This window comes from Musca vetustissima, unplaced genomic scaffold, assembly GCF_032173495.1.
Source record: "Musca vetustissima isolate MV318-11 ecotype Yass unplaced genomic scaffold, APGP_CSIRO_Mvet_v1 utg327, whole genome shotgun sequence".
Classification (NCBI taxonomy): domain Eukaryota; kingdom Metazoa; phylum Arthropoda; class Insecta; order Diptera; family Muscidae; genus Musca; species Musca vetustissima.
This window is the reverse complement of record NW_026882053.1, coordinates 253,414-272,363: the sequence shown is the minus strand read 5'-3', so window position 1 is coordinate 272,363 and position 18,950 is coordinate 253,414. Positions and strand designations below refer to the sequence as shown.

General features: G+C 37.3%; 1 long non-coding RNA gene across 1 annotated transcript in view; it reads right to left on the bottom strand.

Annotated features, from left to right (window-relative positions):
- LOC133328188 (uncharacterized) overlaps positions 1–17,514 on the bottom strand; it is a 34,013-nt gene extending 16,499 nt beyond the window's left edge. The window contains exon 1 of the long non-coding RNA XR_009754278.1: positions 17,410–17,514. This is a non-coding gene — a long non-coding RNA (uncharacterized LOC133328188). The remainder of the gene's footprint in view (positions 1–17,409) is intronic.
- Positions 17,515–18,950: the final 1,436 nt, after the last annotated feature.

Here is an 18,950-nt window from a genome sequence, read left to right as displayed (position 1 = left end):
ATGTTGCTGAACTAGGAAGATCTCAACGGAAAATACTCAATATTACTCGATCTGCTGACCAAAAAATTATATTGAGGCACAAAACTGAGAAAAGGTCGACTTTTCGATCCATCCATTTTGTCAACCCCGTTCAAAATCGATTTTCGACTTTTTCGAACTATAGCAAAGTCGACTAAAAATTTAAATTTTTATAAGAATTGCGACGACTTTGCGATTTCCTCAAAGATCAGAAGTCGACTTCGACTTTTCAATACAAAAAGTCGATTAATCGATTAGTCGATTTACTTATCCCTATTTACAAAAAGCCGAAAATCATCGAGGAAAAATATTCTATATAAGAGACGAAAAGTGTTTGCTACGGCAAGTGGCCGATAATCCAAAGCTGAAATCGCAGAGAAATATCTGGAAAAGAATATAAACCCAGAAGCAATTCGAAGAATTTTGCGTGAGCATTGTAGAATGGTAATGGTAGAGTTGCACTGAAAATGCCATTAATAAATTCCAAATCCGATTGCAGTTCGTTGAGGAACACGAAAAAAGTATACAGTAGACCACGTATGAAATTTTACAGGTAGCCGCAGGTCATCTGCATAAGAAGTAATGACACCACCGATCGTTCTAAGTTGAGTATTTGTGAGACACCCAAAAAATCGAGAATTTTCTTCTTATACGCCGGGTTTTCCTATATGAATGTATTTTATATTATAAACTATTTTCAGATATTGTTGAAAAATGTTCTTAAGTCCTGGTTTTTATATAAGATGTTGTTATATCCGTGGTCTACTGTATTCGATTTTGGGAATCTGTTATTTTTGCTGATTAAAGCAAATTTTACTTTTGGGTTGGATGGACCAAGTAAGGTATGGCACAGGGCGAATAACGCCTTGGACCCTAAGCACACAATTCCGACCGTAAAACACAACAGAGGCTCTGTAATGGTATGGGACAGTATGAGTGCTGCCGTAGTAGGAAATCTCGTTTTTATTGAAGGTATTATTCAATTTTATCAAGATAATGACCCCCCAAATACAAGTCACAGATCGTTCGAGAACGGATGCTTTATAATTTTTTCAAAAGTGATTTGAAAACCTCCTCAGTCCCCTATATGAATCCTATAGAGAACTTATGGAGTATTTTAATGAAAAATATTAGAAGCCATAACATCTCTAGCTACACAACTATGATGTCAGGGTATAATAGCTTTGTGCAGCCTCAAGAGTTTGTAACGCTGCGAAATATTGGTCCTAGACAAACATTGATGTTGAAATGATATTTAGATTTTTATTTAGAGATTATAGAGTATCCAAAGCATAACTCAGCAGTATGTTTGGGGTCATTATTCTGCTGGAAGTAGTAGTCATTCTCCAGACCCAATTTCTCTGCGCTCCGCTTAAAATTTGCCTTTAAAATATTAAGATATGCGTATTTATCCATAGTAAACTCGATGAACTCCAAAGCTCCCGAGGCTTATTAAGTGCTCCTGGTAGCTGATGGTTCTATGCTGAATGGATGCCACAACTTAATATATTGCTTCAAGTTGTATGTTGTCTTTGGCTGTCATAAATTTGTCATGTTCCTTCTGTATTGTTATTTAATATTGAGTAAAAAATTAAAACAAATTAAAATTACTCGATTCGGTTGCGCTCATTAATAACGTAAGTTGCCTTTTGGATAGATCATTCTGTTGAATATCATGAATTATGATGTATTTGTAGGTTTTAGGAGAGTTATTTGTTGGGATAATGCCTTCTATTAGACGGTCAAATCTTGGGCGACGTACACTTCGTGCAATAGTCGATCAACATATCCGTAACTCTCAATCGTAAGAGGAATGTGCAGAAAGAAATGATTGGAGACGTGTCAATATTGCAAAGGTTCATGCTGCATAATCACCAGATCAAATCCGACGGAATATTTATAGAAGAAGACCAGTAGTAAATATGGACTTGAGTCGCGCAGAATTTGAATACGAGTTAACAATCATCTACAAAGACGTTCGCTGCGTTGATATCGATTCATTATATGTGATGTGCCAGCATTGTAATGCATTGAAAATCCAATGCGAAACTCCCGACTTATGCTGCGCTGGTGACAAGGTAAAATTGCCTCCATTGGCTCATCCTGACCCATTGTATTCCTTGCTCTATGGTAATACAATGCAGGTAAAACACTTTCTGTCTAAAATTAAAAAAATATAATGGATGTTTCCAAATGACGTCATTTGGAGCCGATGTTGTCGATCAACCCGGCTACAATCGGAGTTATTATGTAATGGCGCCTCTTTATTTTCACATTTACCAATTACTTCAATCTTCAAAACAATTGGATTCAAGGGCAAATTCACTATAGCACCCGCTCTACCCCCACTAACGTTGTGCAATTTTCACTGCTACTAAACGTGAAATAATCTAACAATTGCAAAAATGTCTGCATGAGCGACCTCAAACTCATTATTGGAGCAGAAAAAAGACCCGCTGGGGGCCATGCTCCCACTAATGCTACAGAAGGAAATGCATCCAACATCGGGTGTTTAACCATCCTCCCAACTACTTATATTAGAAGCCCACGTCAAATGCTTGACTACACTCAAGACGTGATGACATACGTACGGAATTATTGGCGCCCGGATTAATTTATCACGTTCACTTGCAATCCGAAATGGACTGACATTTAAAATCTTTTGCAGACAGTCCAACTCCCAGCGATCGGCATGACATTACTGCACGAATATTCGAACAAAAGATCAGAGAACTCATGGATTACATTGTGGGATTAATCTCGAAATTACCTGTTTTTCAAATACAAAAAACATCGATTATAATATTGATCATCATTGATTTGGATTACATTCAAATATTTTGCATTGAAATTAAACATTTAATTATTTTATTATATTTGCGGGGTTCGCCGGGTCCGCTAGTAACAAATAAATATCAAATATAATAAAATTAGTGTTATTTGGATCTTTCATCTTTGAAAATGTCAATGTGTAAAGTCATCCTTGACATACTGTATGTATTTATTTAATTTAACAGCTTGGTAACCCTGCGCTTGGCAATCAAGTGATCATGTTTTGTTTTGCTTAGTTTAACACGTCAATGTCTGATATATTGTAGATACATACAAAGAAGAACGTTAATATAAACAAAAACAGATTCAACTACAACCAGACAACGCGATGAACTGTCATCAAAATGTGTGTCTATGTTTAGTTATTGGCTTAGAAAGCATGAAATAATAATTATATACATACATATGTACATACAATCGATCTCGAAAAGTGGTACTGCCAGGTACCAATCACACTTCAGAGTCTGAAGTCCGGATTCGCATAGAAAAAACTGGACATAAACCACACATACTACTGAAACAAACACATCCACACACCAATTATTTTTTTTTTTTTGTTACGAATTCTTAGCATGATTTGTATTTTTCGATTTTTCAAAATTTTCTCTTTTGCAAAAAATCCCCGAATACAACAACAACATACAAAAACAAATAAAAAACAACAACAATGAACTATTAGACTACAACTAAAAATAGATGAAGAAATAAATTAAAACGTCGTGATCCAATATGGCGTTTGTTTTTGCATTCAATTGCGAATGACGCGACGACAAGTGTTTGGCTACTGTCAACATGGGATGGCAAAGGGAGGTGAGTGGTGGCTGGGTAATTTGTTCGCGAATGGGTTGTTTTTCTTTGTTGTTGTTTGCTTTGGCTTTGCACACGACAATGACTAGGCAAAAAAATTGAAATGAGATTTCTATGATCGTCTAAAATAAATTGAATGAAATAATAAAATATATAGAATATTTTTATATTTTAGATGTTTGTTTTCGCTTCAACAAAATAAGGTGATGTTTGATTGTGTTCTGAAGACGTTGAAAATAAATAAAATAATAAAAACACATTAGGTCAAGGTTTTCTTTATTTTTTTTTTGTTAGATAAAGGGCTTAGTGGTGTGTGCAATTAAAAAAAAATATTTTTTTAATAATGCACAAAATGCACTAGATTATCTTTGCTATTATTATTGTTGCTTGTTATCACTACAATAATAATTAAAAACAAGTGAAAAAGCGTTAAGTTCGGCCGGGCCGAACTTTGGATACCCTCCACCATAGTTATACTGACAGATACATGCAATGAAAATATAAGGAACATACCAAAAAGTGGGCACATACCGATAATACCGATTTATGTAAACCATTATGTACATTAAATACAAACTTCAGCAATTTTTAATGGGGATTTTTCCTAAAATCTGTATGATCCAAAAAGTGGACTGATATTTATAACGCATTGTAGAGTATGAAATCCTCAAACTACTGTAATTTAGATTACAAAGTTATATGAGGCTATGCCTAAAGAGGGACCAATATTGATTACATAGTGTAGGAAATAGTGAATATTTGGGGATATCATCATATGAGGGCTATGACTAATTAATGACCGGTATATGCCAATTTTGAACCAAATATTTTAATTGTTTATCTCAATTATTTCCTTCAGGAGGTATCACGATATTGGGGATATGCCTAAATGTCTGCCGATATATTTCATTATCATCATGTTTGAGTTTTTTTTTATCACAATATCTTTAGAAGGCGGAATGCTTACAACAGATGGCTAAATAGTCTTTGTAGGGTAAAAATTGACTATTCCCGGTAACGACTAACCAACCGCAACACACGGAACAAATCAGTAAACTATTTAATATAAAAAAGGGGGTTATATGGGGACTACCCCTAAAAAGCGGTGAATATTAATAATTTTTGTTACCATATACGACTACAAATTACCAAATTTCAGCGAATTCGGTTGAAAACCGCGCTCAAGATCCCTAAAATACCGAATATTGGGGGGTACCCTTATATGGGGGCTACCCGAAAAAATTGACCTATATTTATAATTTTTAGTACAAAGATTTGCTACCCAATAAGAACTCAAAGTACCGAATTTCAGCCAATTCGGTGAAAAAATAGACGGTCAGAACCCCCCAAAAACTGGATATGGGGAGGTACCCTTATATGGGGGCTACCAGAAAAAGTGGACCTATATATATAATTTTTAGTAGGGACATTTGGTACCCAATAAGAACCCAATGTACCAAATTTCAGCGAATTCGGTTGAAAAACGCGCTCAAGAACCTCAAAATACCGAAAATTAGGAGGTAGCGTTATATGGGGGCTACCAGAAAAAGTGGACCTACACTAATAATTTTTTGTGGAGGCATTTAGTACCCAATAAGAACCCAATGTACCAAATTTCAGCGAATTCGGTTGAAAAACACGCTTAAGAACTTCAAAATACCGAAAAATGGGAGGTACCCTTATATGGGAGCTATGCCTAAACGTGGACCGATATAGCCCATCATCGAACTTGACCTGCCTGCAGACAAAAGACGACTCTATGCAAAATTTTGGGGCTCTATCTCAATTCGTTTAGACGCTAGAGTGATTACAACAGACAGACGGACAGACGGACATGCTTAGATCGTCATAGAATTTTACGCTGATCAAGAATATATATACTTTATAGGGTCGGAAATGGTTATTTCGATGCGTTACAAACGGAAAAACAAAACTAATATACCCTCCATACTATGGTGGAGGGTATAAAAATGCTATCTCTATAATTAGCAATATTGGTGTTGTTTGTTTCACTTTAATAATATAATTTATTAATATATCAAATCTTGTGGTTGACAATTGAATTTTTTTTAATACTGATTCAATGATAAGAGGAAAACCCCAGACATAATCTAAAAAAAAAATAATCGAAACAAAAGCAAAATACAGTAGATCGACGGATGAGCAATTTACAATATTTACTCTGAGCGTCAAAAGAAAATCATTTTATTTTCAATTACATGAGGCTTTTTATGCCCAAAACAATTAATCCCAAAAATTTGCAGTCTGAACATGAATACATGACACATACAACCATCTTAGAATGCCAAAGAAACACAGAAGCTAATAAAATGGTTAATGAAGTGAGCCAGGAAATCGCCAAGTTCAAGACAAGAACGCAAAATCGAAAAATTGCCAGAATGAAGCGAAAGAACAAAATTGAATCTAATCCTTAGAAGGATAATCCTGACGATCCCTTCATTTCCGCGGAAGTGGCGAAAAAGATTAGGTCTCCGGATGAGCAGACGAACGCCTGCAAGATAAGGCATAGCCTAACCGAAGTCAAAGGAGATTGGCATGAAAATCCATTGACTGAAGTTGGCCATGTCGACTCTAAAATCGAGAAGACGAGTACAGTAGACCACGGATATAAGAACATCTTATATAAGAAAAACACGGATATAAGAAAATGTTTCACTCATAAATGAAAACAGTTTGTTATATAAAATACATTCATATAAGAAAACCCCGCTTATAAGAACAAATTTCTCGATTTTTTTGATGTTCTTATATCCGTGGTCTACTGTACTGCAGCCGAATCTTCCGTGAAGCCCGGAAAAATGAAAAAAATGGCAAAGCGGAATTCACGAAAGAAGAATACAAAGAAAAAAAGGAACCGCCATCTTATGCAAAGGTTGCCAGTTAGCGCGAAAGAGACGAGCTCTGATATGCAGTGATCGACGAAAATAGCTCGTCTGGAAAACTAAAAAAGGAGGCCAAAGAATCGAGAATCGAATGCAGTGATCGACGAAAATAGCTCGTCTGGAAAGAGACTTATAAGTACGTGAAGGATGCTGTCAACAATAAGATCATGGAGAACCTGCTCCAATGGAGGGATCCCATTGATCTGGATAGCTGCAATTTCAAGAGGGACTATTTAATGCTAGAGTTTGGATCAGAAATGGCATAGAAGAGCTGTGCTCCATCGTCTGGGAGCAAGGGAAGGGATAGACTACCCTAAGTTAATGGAAATTGGCACGCAAATCCATCGAATGAAGGTGATGATGCCGACTCTAATATCAAGAAGAATACGAGCACTGCATCCGAATCTTCCGTGAAGCCCTGCAAGTCACAAATGACTAAACGGAATTCACCAAAGGGGAAGAAAGCGGCAATATATGGTAAGTAGCCACCATATTATGCAAAGCTTGCCATGTGATGAAAGACGAACTCTGCTATGCACTGATCGACGAAAACGGCACGTCTGAAAAACTGAAAAAAGAGACCCATAAGGAGGTGAAGGATGCGGTCAACAATAAAATCATGGAGAACTTGCTACAAGGCATCCCATTGATCTGGATAGCTGCAATTTCAAGGGGGACTATCTAATGCTAGAGTTTGGATCATAAAAGAGCATAGAATCGCTGGGAAAACTAGTGGCAGATATTGTCCTGATAAATGACACAATCCAACTTAAGCTGGTGAGGAAACATGACTTTCCTCAACTACAAAAAGAAAACGGCTTTCCGTCGTCTAAGTTGAAGGAAATTGGCAAGGAAATCCATCGACTGAAGGTGGCAATGCCGACTCTAATATAAAGAAGACGAGCACTGAATCCGAATCTTCCGTGAAGCCCGGCAAGTCAAACGAACGAAATTCACGAAAGAGGAAGACAACGGCAATAGATGGTAAGGAGCCGCCATATTATGAAAAAAGAAGACCATAAGGAGATGAAGGATGTGGTCAACAATGAGATAATGGAGAACCTCCTGCAAATAGATACCTCATTGAGTTATAAAAGAGCAAAAAAGTCCTTAGAAAACTAGTGTTACAATCTAACATAAACTGGCGAGGAAACAGGACCCTCCCAAACTACGAAAATGGGAAGTTTTCCACAGGGAAGAGAAAGACGATGGAACTCTACTTGTGGTGGTCTAAGACATTCCTGATCAAGACTAAGGTCAAGGCGCACTAGGTGTTAACACACTCTTCATAAAAATTAGGAAAGTAAGGATTGGAGAAACCCTGATAAATCTAGTGACAGATATTGACCCGATGAGACAATCAAGCTGCGGTGAGTTGGAAGGAAACAGGACCTTCCTCAACGGTTTTCGTCTGAGGATGGGGCAATGAGTTCGCGATAGAACACATGCTCCAAGTCTTTGGTCTACAAAACAGGTCACTGCTGGTGAAGAAATGGTCTACCACAGGGAGGAGAAAGAATATGGAACTCTATTTGTAATGGGCCTATACAGTTCTTCAATGGCAAGTCTGATGAAGACCAATTACAAGGCGTAACAGTTTTAGTCAGGGTAGCGAGTTCGCGAGAGAATGCATGCTCAAATGGTGAAGAAATGGAAAGTCTATTGTCTAGGCCCCTAGACAGTTCTTCGATGGCAAGTCTGATAAAAAACGAAGGCAAGGCGCGCTGCGTGTCCGACGCAGTATTCTTTAAGATTGCAAAGGTAAGGATTGAAGAGGAAGTGTGGCGAGGAAAAGACACCTAGCAACAAAAGGGAGGGAGCGAAGGAAAATTTAACCGTCTCCAAAGGAGACTGTTTACTGGAGGACAAATGAGGGAAGTCATCTAGGTAAACCTCCCACGGAGTGAGTTGGCAACACTGGCTCTGATGGAAGGAATAATTCAAGGTAATACACACATTGGATTAATACAAGAATCATGGACTGTTAAAAACGAGACCTCTGGGTTAAATCACATAAACTACCAATTGTTTTATGCAAACACAGGTCCCCGACTTAAAACCTGTCAACATCGGGCGCAGAAGCAAAGAAATGACAACATTTGCCTAGCATCAGTTTACCTTCCGTTCGACTCGCCGATACAACCACCAAAGGCAGAACTACAGCGACTGGTGAGAAAATTGAAGACAAGAGGTAACGAAGTACTAATCGACAGCGACACTAACTCACATCATAATGCGTGGGGTAGTACTGATACTAACAAAAGATCCCTGGTCGCCATAGCATGGGAGGTATTTATAGAATTAGAGAGGAGGTATTAGACATAACCATATGTTCAGAAAACTTAATAGACGAGGTTCAAGTTACTTACGGGAGTATTCTTTCTCTGACCATAATATATATAATATATTAGGTTTAAAATTTCACGACCACCGCCAAAACCAATATTCTTCCGAAACAAGTCTATGACTAACTGAAATAAAAAAATCGGAAGGCAAATAAAATATAGTTTCAAATATAACTATGATAGCCTAAACCCTGATAATATAGACAGGAATGTAAACAATTTAACGGATATAATTGTATAGTCTTTCGAAGAAATTTGTCCACTTCGAGAAAGAAAATCTGCAAACATAAGACACAGGTGATGTTCCTGGTTGACCTGACCATAGGCCTTGTTGAAATAGTCATTGACTTTGAGTAGGAAAAAATAAAAATTTAAAACCAATTCTACTCACTTCTTAATAAAACTTATTCACACATTCTCCACCACAGTTGTTTATTTATTGAGGCTCGATAGCCAACTAATAAAGATGCGTCCAAGAGATTCACCCGATTGATGCAGTTTTAGGTTACGATTCACTCACAGTCATTTACAGTTGCAGTTGGTTGGAGGTTTGTTTGTGGCTTTTGACCAATGGTAGTAAAGCACATGACACATTGGAACAAACAAAAATATAAAATTATAGTATATACCGTTATGCATATTGTAAATATTTTGTTCGGTGAGTCATCAGAAAACCTCTTTGGTTGCTCTTTGTGTTTTTTTTTTTTTTTGTAATATTGTGTGACATTTTCTTTTTTGTATCACGAGTTTTGCAATATCATCATCATGTGCTTGTTCTTAGTAGTTGGCTACACTTTGGCCAAACATACGTGGCCCAATGTTAGTTGAACACATAAGTTGAGAAGGCGAAATGAAATTGAAAACTTATATATTTTAATTTAAATGAAGAAAACCTGTTGAATTTTTTTTTTTTTTTTTTTGACACGGCATGTGAAAACTTTGAGTATGAAAAATGCAGTATATTTTACCAATTACAACAAATGAACTCGATGTGAGAGTCTAACAGTTGATAGGTGTTCGAAAAGTGTTGCCAATGATCGGAGAGATGAAATTTATGAACACATTTCCTTAAAAACATAACTACGGAAATACAATTTCGGATTTCGGAGTGTTCCAAATGTTTGAAGATTTGAATACATTCGTGAAGTAATTGCGATGAGATCTCTTAGTGTGACCTATTCATAAAAACTGTAAATATTCGAAGTGTTAAGTTTTGTTGTCTCGTGTGTAAGTTGTAAATGAGTTAAAGAAACGCCGCATGAATGAAAAAAGATCGATTGTGTAAACAAGTTATGGGCCCAGGAGACTCTGAAGTAAAGTGAATATGAGGTGTAGTCTAAACCACCACATGTGCAATAATAGTAAGTGAAGAAGTCATCTTTGGATGACGGTTTTAAATTTTTCAATAGATAATCCCAGTCCTGAGACATCTGTGTAACAACAGTTACCAAAGGGTTAGTGTTCCGCTATCCCATGAATCCCAGTCTAGTATCATAGTTCCACATGTTGTGACCACTATTATTTCATGTATTCGGTCCGACTCAAAACTAATAATTGAGGATTCGATTGTGTACGGTGTCTATCCACTAATTCATAGCTTCAAGTCTTAAAGCTGCCATAGCCGCTTCATATTTTATTTGGATATCAATATACAGTATCCCCCGCTTAATTACCTCCACGCTTAATTCCACGGTTAATTAATCCGATTTATTTTCATTACATTCCCTTGCAAAATTGCACGTTTAATTACCCCCTTTTAATTACCCGTTTAATTTATTTGCCCCAAAATAACCGTATCATTAAATCTGTCCTATGTAATTACCCAATGTATTTTTTTACATCTGGCAACTTCACTTAAAATGGCTTACATTTGCACATGTGTACATAAAATCTATTGTTTTGAAAGTTTTTGTGAAATGTCTCCCAGAAATACACATTTGTCTATCAAACTAAAGCTCCAGTTAATATATCAAGCAATAAAGAAAGATAACACAAAACACCAGTGTCCACCGATATTTACCCTTGCTGTGTAATTAACCGGGGTCTACGGATAAGTACCCTAGCGAGGTAATTAACCGTGCACACATAATTACCTTCCACGGATAATTAATCAAAAATATTGAAATTTTCACTGAGGTAATTAAGCGGGGTTTACTGTAGTCTACAAAGTTCTAGTTGACATTTTCCTCATAATGCCACATCTGGACTTTCTGTAATGATTTTACATTACATTGTCTTTTCATTGCTGTCAACCAGAAGGATCAGCATCTGTGGGCTTTGTCTTCCCGTTGTGGGTTTTCCATTTAGGTTTTCTGTCTAGGATGTCCCCGCAGATATTTAATTTCATTCGATATTGTTATTACTTTGTTTTGAAAGGTAGGTTCTTTCTAGTGAAGATACATATCTTCGTCTTGCTCGGATTCACGTTAAGGCCCTTTGACCTCGCCCATTTATAAGCGATGTTTAACAAGGTTTCATTCTTTCTGCACAACAAATTAAGATTTCTTCCCCTGAGAAGTCTTACAACGTCATCAGCATAAAAGACGGTTTCAAACCCCTTCTCAGTTAAGTTCCTTAAGAGACTATTGATAGTGATAACCCACAGCAGTGATGATAAAATAGCTCCATGCGGTGTTCCTTGTCCCACATTGTCACTGATATTTATGTATTGTAGACTACAGTTTATCCATCTATTCACGTGGCACGTGGCTGACCCATTAAGATTTTCAAGCCAGGCGATTGGAAAGCTTCCAGTCAGACCCTGGAATTCTTATTAGACGCGTCATTGCAAATATGTGTTCTTTGTTCTCAGATATTATCCGAGAAGTACGAATTGTGCCCTTATTCAAGCAGCTGAAACCTAACGTTAAAATCTATGAATTTTTATTAGACTGTGTGTCGTTGCATCGATTAGTTATTTGTACAGTATCGAGAACTTGTTCGAGTACAACAACGATTCCTGGAGTGTGAAAAATTCATACCCCATATTAACTGATTATGGTCTTAGGAAAAAAAATAGAGACAGGTTAGGGGATGTGCAGTCACATGTGTGACTGCAACACTCTGAGACCGGTTAGGTCCGTTGTGATCATCCACATGAAGGGATACAGCGAAGAGAAGAGACCAAAGACAGATCTGTAGGGGAGAGAAGATTAGTAAATTAAACGAGTGAAGAATGAATGAAGGTCGATGGCCCTATGAGTCAGACAGAAAAAGTGTTACGTGCCAAGGTTGTATGCTCCTAACCACTTCCTGTTTCTAATTATGCTGTATATTAGAGCAGGTTCGGTTGTTGAGAAGAAGCTGAGACTCGGTAGAAAATTAGCACCCATTAGTCTGTGTCGCCTGTAAGCCAGGGCTGGGCAATGACACAGGAGATGCTCAATTGTCTCCGTCTCCTCCTCGTCAACACAGAGTCTACAGTAATCAGTTGCATCAAGATCCCATTTACTAGTAAAAGCCCTGATGTTGCAGTGACCAGTGATGATTCCTGTCATCACTCTAATTTCAGCTTTGCTCAGGTTCAATAGTGAGTGCGTTTTTTTGGTAAGCAGAGTCGGCCAAATTGATCTTGACATGTTGCGCCCAGGTTCGTTATGCCAAAGTTCGCAGGCTGTTTCGTCAAAGAATGCCTCAAAATTCCTATAGAAAAGTCATCAGTTTCTAGATCGGTGGATTGATATCCTCGTCTAGCGAGTTCGTCTGCTCTTTCATTACCCAAGATGTCACAATGTCCTGGTACCCAACGCAACCGGTAGCTATGGTTAAGTTCTTCCAGAGCTGATGTACACTTGAGGACGGCTTCGGATTTGATGTGGCAAGATTTGATTTCTTTAAGAGCCAGTTGACCGAGGTAGGAAAAGTGCTCGGTAATGATCTGTTGGCCATCATTGTACCAGTCGCCAGTCGACCTACCTCATATGAAAATTTGCGTTTGTTTTTCTGAGTATCATTGAAAGACATTTCTGTTTGACCTAAGATAAGCTGGTGGGGATGATGAAATCTGCCAACGAAATGCGAAAATGGTAGTATCTGGTATGACACAAAAGTATCAAAGGCTTTTGGATTGCTGCAAATTTAAATATTAATTGGGAGAAATACAATTTTATTCTTCATATTTTAATCTAAGGTCGAAAAGTTCAATTTTTTTGGATCCACGTCAAGAATATAATGAAATCTGACAACTATTTGCTAATAACCAAGAATTGCAGAGTTTAGCGTTACGTAATATATTATTGAAAGAAACAAGTGGACGATCTGCTACGTGAATTGGAAATTGCATTAATCTATTTGATCCTCATGTTGAACTTAAAGAACGAGAATACGTGACAACATATTGCCGATAGCTTCTGAAAACCACAAGTATATTCTGAGGCAAATTTGAAGCTGCTCGAACTACTGAATTTCTACGATACGATCTTTACAACGCAGAGTAATCGTCAGTAACGTAAAAATGTAACGTAATGCTGTAAAACAAAGTTATAAAGCATTGTAGTAATCGTAATCTACGAGGATCCGTGTTTTATTTGATACAGAGTATCGGGAATAAAAAACCGTACACCCGGGGAGAAGCCAAACCCAAGAACTTAGCAATCGAATGTAAACGTGTTAACATTTAAGCTGTAAATACTTCGTTTTTAATAAACGAGCAGAGCACAATTGTATTACCTTCAATCCAAGGAACAGAAAGGATGGAATATATTTCAGTTGTATAGTTAAATATATTTTTTCCAGTCTTCCTCTTGGGTGCCACATTTTTGGTCTGTTCCCTTACTGCAAGAATCTACTAATTTTTACTATTTTCTTCGATATCATAAAGGAAAAATTGTTACTTACTTAGCTGGCTTGTTTCAGAACGGTTGTTCCATAAGCCGAGCTTAAAAAAGATTTCCAAGCGCATCGGTCTTGTGCGCAAATCCACCAACCACCAGACCACGTTCCAAGATGTGGTTTTCTACTTGGTCTTACCATCTAATTCATGGCCTTCCCCTTCTACGGGAACCATCAGTAGGCTCATTTTTATATGCCTTTTGAGCTGGGACATTTTCATTCATCCGCACAACATGGCCTAGCCACCGTAGTCGCTGCAGCTCAATACGACTGACTATGTCGATGTCCGCGTATAAATTGTAAAGCTCGTGGTTCATTCGACGCCGATATTCACCGTCGACGCAGATCGGCCTGTATATCTTTCAGAGAATTTTTCTCTCAAACACCCCAAGAGCTGCCTCATCTGCTTGCGCAAGTACCCATGCTTCTGATCCATACAATAGCACGGGTAGTATCAGCGTCTTGCAAAGTGTGAGTATGGTCTGGCGGGAGGTGGCCTTGTTTCTAAACTGCTTAGTTAGACCATAGTAGCATTTGTTGGCCATCACAATCCTTCTCCGAATTTCAAAACTGATGTCATTCGTTTTATTTATGGCGGTACCAAGGTATATAAAGTCTTTAACTACCTCGAAGCTGTAGTTCTCAAGTTCCACAGTTGGTCCGAGTCGATGTGTTTTTCGTGAGTTTTCAATCGTTCACACAGCACACTGGATAGCACTTTATATGCGACGGGAAGAAGACTTATTCCTCTATAGTTGGCACATATCGTCTTGTCTCCTTTTTTGTGCACGGGACACAGGATGCTGAGGTTCCAATCATTGGGCATGCATTCATCTAGCCAAATTGTGCTAATCAGCTGGTGCATGCTCCTGACCAGTATCTGGCCACCAGTCTTGAATAGTTCGGCTGGTAATCCATCGGCTCCTGCTGCTTTGTTGTTCTTGAGCCGATTAATTGCTTTTATGACCTCATCTTGGCTAGGTGGTATACACTCTATACCATCATCTCTTATTGGTTCTGGGGTATCTTCTTCATCGCCACTATTTGATACTAGAAGCTTTTGGAAGGACAAAAATTTTATCGTAGTAAAAAATTGTACATTATTGCGGGTTCTGGAACAGACCATTTATATTTGCACTGGATTGCTTCAAAAGTTTCTTCCCGAATGCCTGTGGTGTGTAGCTGATTTTAGGTTTCTACACACCAACGGTATGTGGGAAGAATCTTTTGGATCAAATCAGTTAGAAGGTGAAATCTGGCGCCCAACAGGCAAAGCCTTCGCTTTTCATCACAATATCTGTTAGAATAACCTCCCTGCAGTAACGGTAATCGAAGTTAAATGTTGAAAATTTGACTATGAAATTTATAAGGTTCGAGACACTACTTTACAAATTACCAGCATTAGCATTAATATAACCGGTGATGCAGTCGAAAATTCATCGTCGATGTAGTCGAAGAAAAGTTGCCAGCCACTACTTGTGAAACTGCAGGGCTATTACCTTAAAAACGTGAATACACCTGCCCGTTCTATTTTGAATTTCTACCGATCACATCGGAATACCTCACATTTAAAAAAGCGACATCCTGAGTTTCGGATTGTGCCTTAAGAAAAATCACATAAAATAAAGCAAATAAATTACTTACCAATCATAGCTAACCACTTCTATCTCTCCAAAGCCTCCACTCTTAAAAAAAACTTTAAACTTCTGACGAAAACGCCCAGATCTGAACAAAATTTATGGTTCAGATCTGGGCGTTTAAAATATTTATATCTGTATTCTTTGTTCTCCTTTTCGCTATGAGCTCTGACTACTAACTGAACATAGAGTAGCGTTAACAGCCTAGTATGTATCGGTCTCATAAATATATTTTTAGAAAATAATCTATAATTTATAATTATCGGATGTGGTTTGAAACAATATTGAAAATAATTTCTTAAATATGTAGAATTTTTTTTAATAATATTTATACATAGTCCGGATGTTTTCTTTGACTCACGATTGCATCGAAAAAACCCATTTCTAAAATTGCATTTTAATGAAAATCATGTGAGGATGGTGTGATCGTTATCAGATATGGTTCAAAGTTTGAAACCCCAATTTGCCTAGGATCTAAAAAAGCTGAGCGAAGTAGATAAAGTATCGCGAAAAACTGGTGTCATTGCATCTATTGTGGTCAAGAAGCTCATCGAGAATACGAAAGTACCGACCGGTAACTCCAAGGCGTTTAAATCGACTAATCGGCAGATAGATGAATATCACAAACGAGTAGTTGTCGTGTACAAGGGTGATACCGACGGGTGTATCAGTGAGAGTCAAATATGTTTTGTAGAATTACCCTGGTGTATCAAGGTAAGAATAAGAAAGCTCTTGACTTCCGTATAAAAGCAGTAAATGACCTTGAAACCCCCTGGAAGGGTAACTACTAGCACTCGTATTAATTGGCAAGTTTTCACCTCGTCTTTGGATTGGACAGTGTAGCTGTTGATAAGATCCTGTGCGGCATGTCGACCTCTGTCTGGTTTCGAGAAACATAGGGTAAGCTTCATACCTTCACGAAGAACGTTGGACTGGTCGTAAAATATGCCTCCGACAAAGCGGGAGATGATTTTTTGGAGGAGAAAATATGGTTTGTTTTCTGAAAGATGGTTTGTTAATATACCTTAAATACCTTAAATCAGAGACCAAAAGATCTTCTTATCGGATGGCAAAAATCCTTTATAAATGATCAAGGTCTTTCATATTGGGCCTCCCTATTGGATTCCAAATATCTACATTTCGAATACCAAAAGTTCTTCATATCGGAGACCAAAAGGTCTTCCAATTGGAGATACAAAATCCTTCCTTTTGGAGACCAAATATCCCTCCTTTAGGAGGGTTTATAAAATTCTGAACGTCCTTCCTATTAAAGACCAAAAAGCTGGATATCGAAAGGCCTTTCAATCAGAGACCAAAACCGCTTCATATCGGAGACCAAAAAGTTTTCTTATCTGAGACCAAAGTCCTTCCTATCAAATACCAAAAGGGTTCTTATCGGAGACCAAAAGATGTTCCTATTGCAGAATAAAAAGGTTTTCTATTGGAACAAAAAATCCTTTCTATTGGAGACCGATGTGATATCAAAATGCTTTCCTGTCACAGATGTCTATATTAGAGATCAACCGGTATTTATATTGGAGACTACAGGACTTCCTATTCGCGACTAAAACTCCTTCGTATCGTAGACCAAAATACCATTCTATTTGAACCAAAAATGATTTCCATTTAAGACCAAACAGCTTCCTATAGGAGACCAAAAGGTCTAAAATAATTCATGTTTGAGACCAAAGACCCTTCCTATTGCAAAACGAAAAGCCTCCTTTCTGGTGACCAAAAAACCTTCTTATTGCAGACCAAAAGGCCTTCCTATTGGATATCAAGAAGCCCTACAATCGGAGACCAAAAGTGGACACTATTGCATATTAAAAGGACTTCCGATCGGAGGTTAAAACTTATTCATATCTGATACTAAATATCATTTCTATAGGAAATCTAAGGACCTTCTAATCGGAAATCAAGAAATTTTCTATAAATTCTCTGTGAATTGAGACCCCTTGATGTTAGATCTATTAGTTCCATAATTTTTATCGATTTCTTATCTCTAAAAGTTAAAATAAAGTAAAATGTTTAACTTACCGAGCATCATGTTGTCGAACATTGATGACATCGTCATATACAATTTCATTGGAATACGCTTCGATAGATGGCGATGGCCGCCGCTACCTTTAAATCCGCCAATAAGACTTCTCTGATCGACACGTTTAATACAAATAAAGTTTTTACACAATACCGCAACCGATGATTTTCGGCAACAGCGATCGCGAAACATAAATTCGGAATTGTTTGTAGTGAAGTTGCAATGGGGTTGCCAACGAACCGAGACGTTACGATGTTGATGGTGGCGGTGGTAATGCAAAGGATTTGCTTCGTGCAATGTTTGTTGTTGCAAAGAATGCTGATGCATAGCAGCACCACAGCGAAAATGTTGCAAAGGCGACGTGTTGTGGTTTGACAACAAAGTTTTTCTTGGCGAGGTAGCAAAGGTTGTGATTGCAGTTGTGGCTGAGACTGGCATATATGGAAATAAGCGGTCAGCCAACATAATAGTAGTACGAATAACGGTTACACGTGTGACGCTTAAAGCGATGCTGTCTGTGGCGACGTAGGGACAATTGCACGTGATTGATTTTGTTTTTAAGTTAAATATGCCTTAAAGTATGCTTCACAAATAGAATAGATTGAGCGTTTATTCGCAATCTATATGAATAATTGTTAATTAGTTTTTTAATTATTTAATTATCACTTATGATTTTTTTCTAGAAACTTTCTTTTTTTTTTGTAATTTCTTTTCACCAAAAAAATCAATTTAAAAAAAATTTACAGACGTTCACTGAATAAAAAATCTTTGAAGGGTTCTTCACGAGCACTGAAAGCCATTTAGGATAATTTGATTTTGCAGATTTATAAGAAAAAACGAAATTTCATCAAGTGATTCAATTTCATCAGCAGCTTTTTCCACTTTTCACACAACTTGTATTTGTTGTTATTGTAACTGAATTTTTCAAAGTACTCTGGACAATGGGGTTGGTTGTCACACAAAAATAAAAATTATTTTAAAATTTTTAATTTTTTTTTTCACGGAATTTTCTTTAATTATTTCGCAGATATTTTTATAATTATTCTCGCATTTTTATTTTGTTTACACAAAAAACATAAATTTTATTTTTTTAATTCACTTGTTATCTATCACCTTTATCTTTTTCGAGATTGACGAAAATTAGTATTTGAATTTGTTTGGCGTGTTGTCTTCAATGGAAGTTTACGTTAAAACTGAGAGCTGTGATGTGAACGAGGAATTTTTGTTCAAATAATTTGCCAACGAAATCGGGGTAGCAGCAGTTCGGTTCACGCTCTTCAATTCCATTCATACAGAATACAAAAAATATAAAAAGTTTCCGTTTGTATATTCACTAAAGGTGAGTGTGTGTGTTGTGCGAAAAAAAATTGCCGTATCTTTGTTATTTTTTAGCTTAGCAGCAAGCTGTAGGCAGTCAGTCAGTCATTTACTCTTTGTCTTGTTGTTTTTTGCTTGACGTCATTTATTTGCCATTGTGAAAAAAAGTGACAGCGAGAGAGTATTTTATAACATTTGGTATACCCAGTGGTGAAAAAACAGC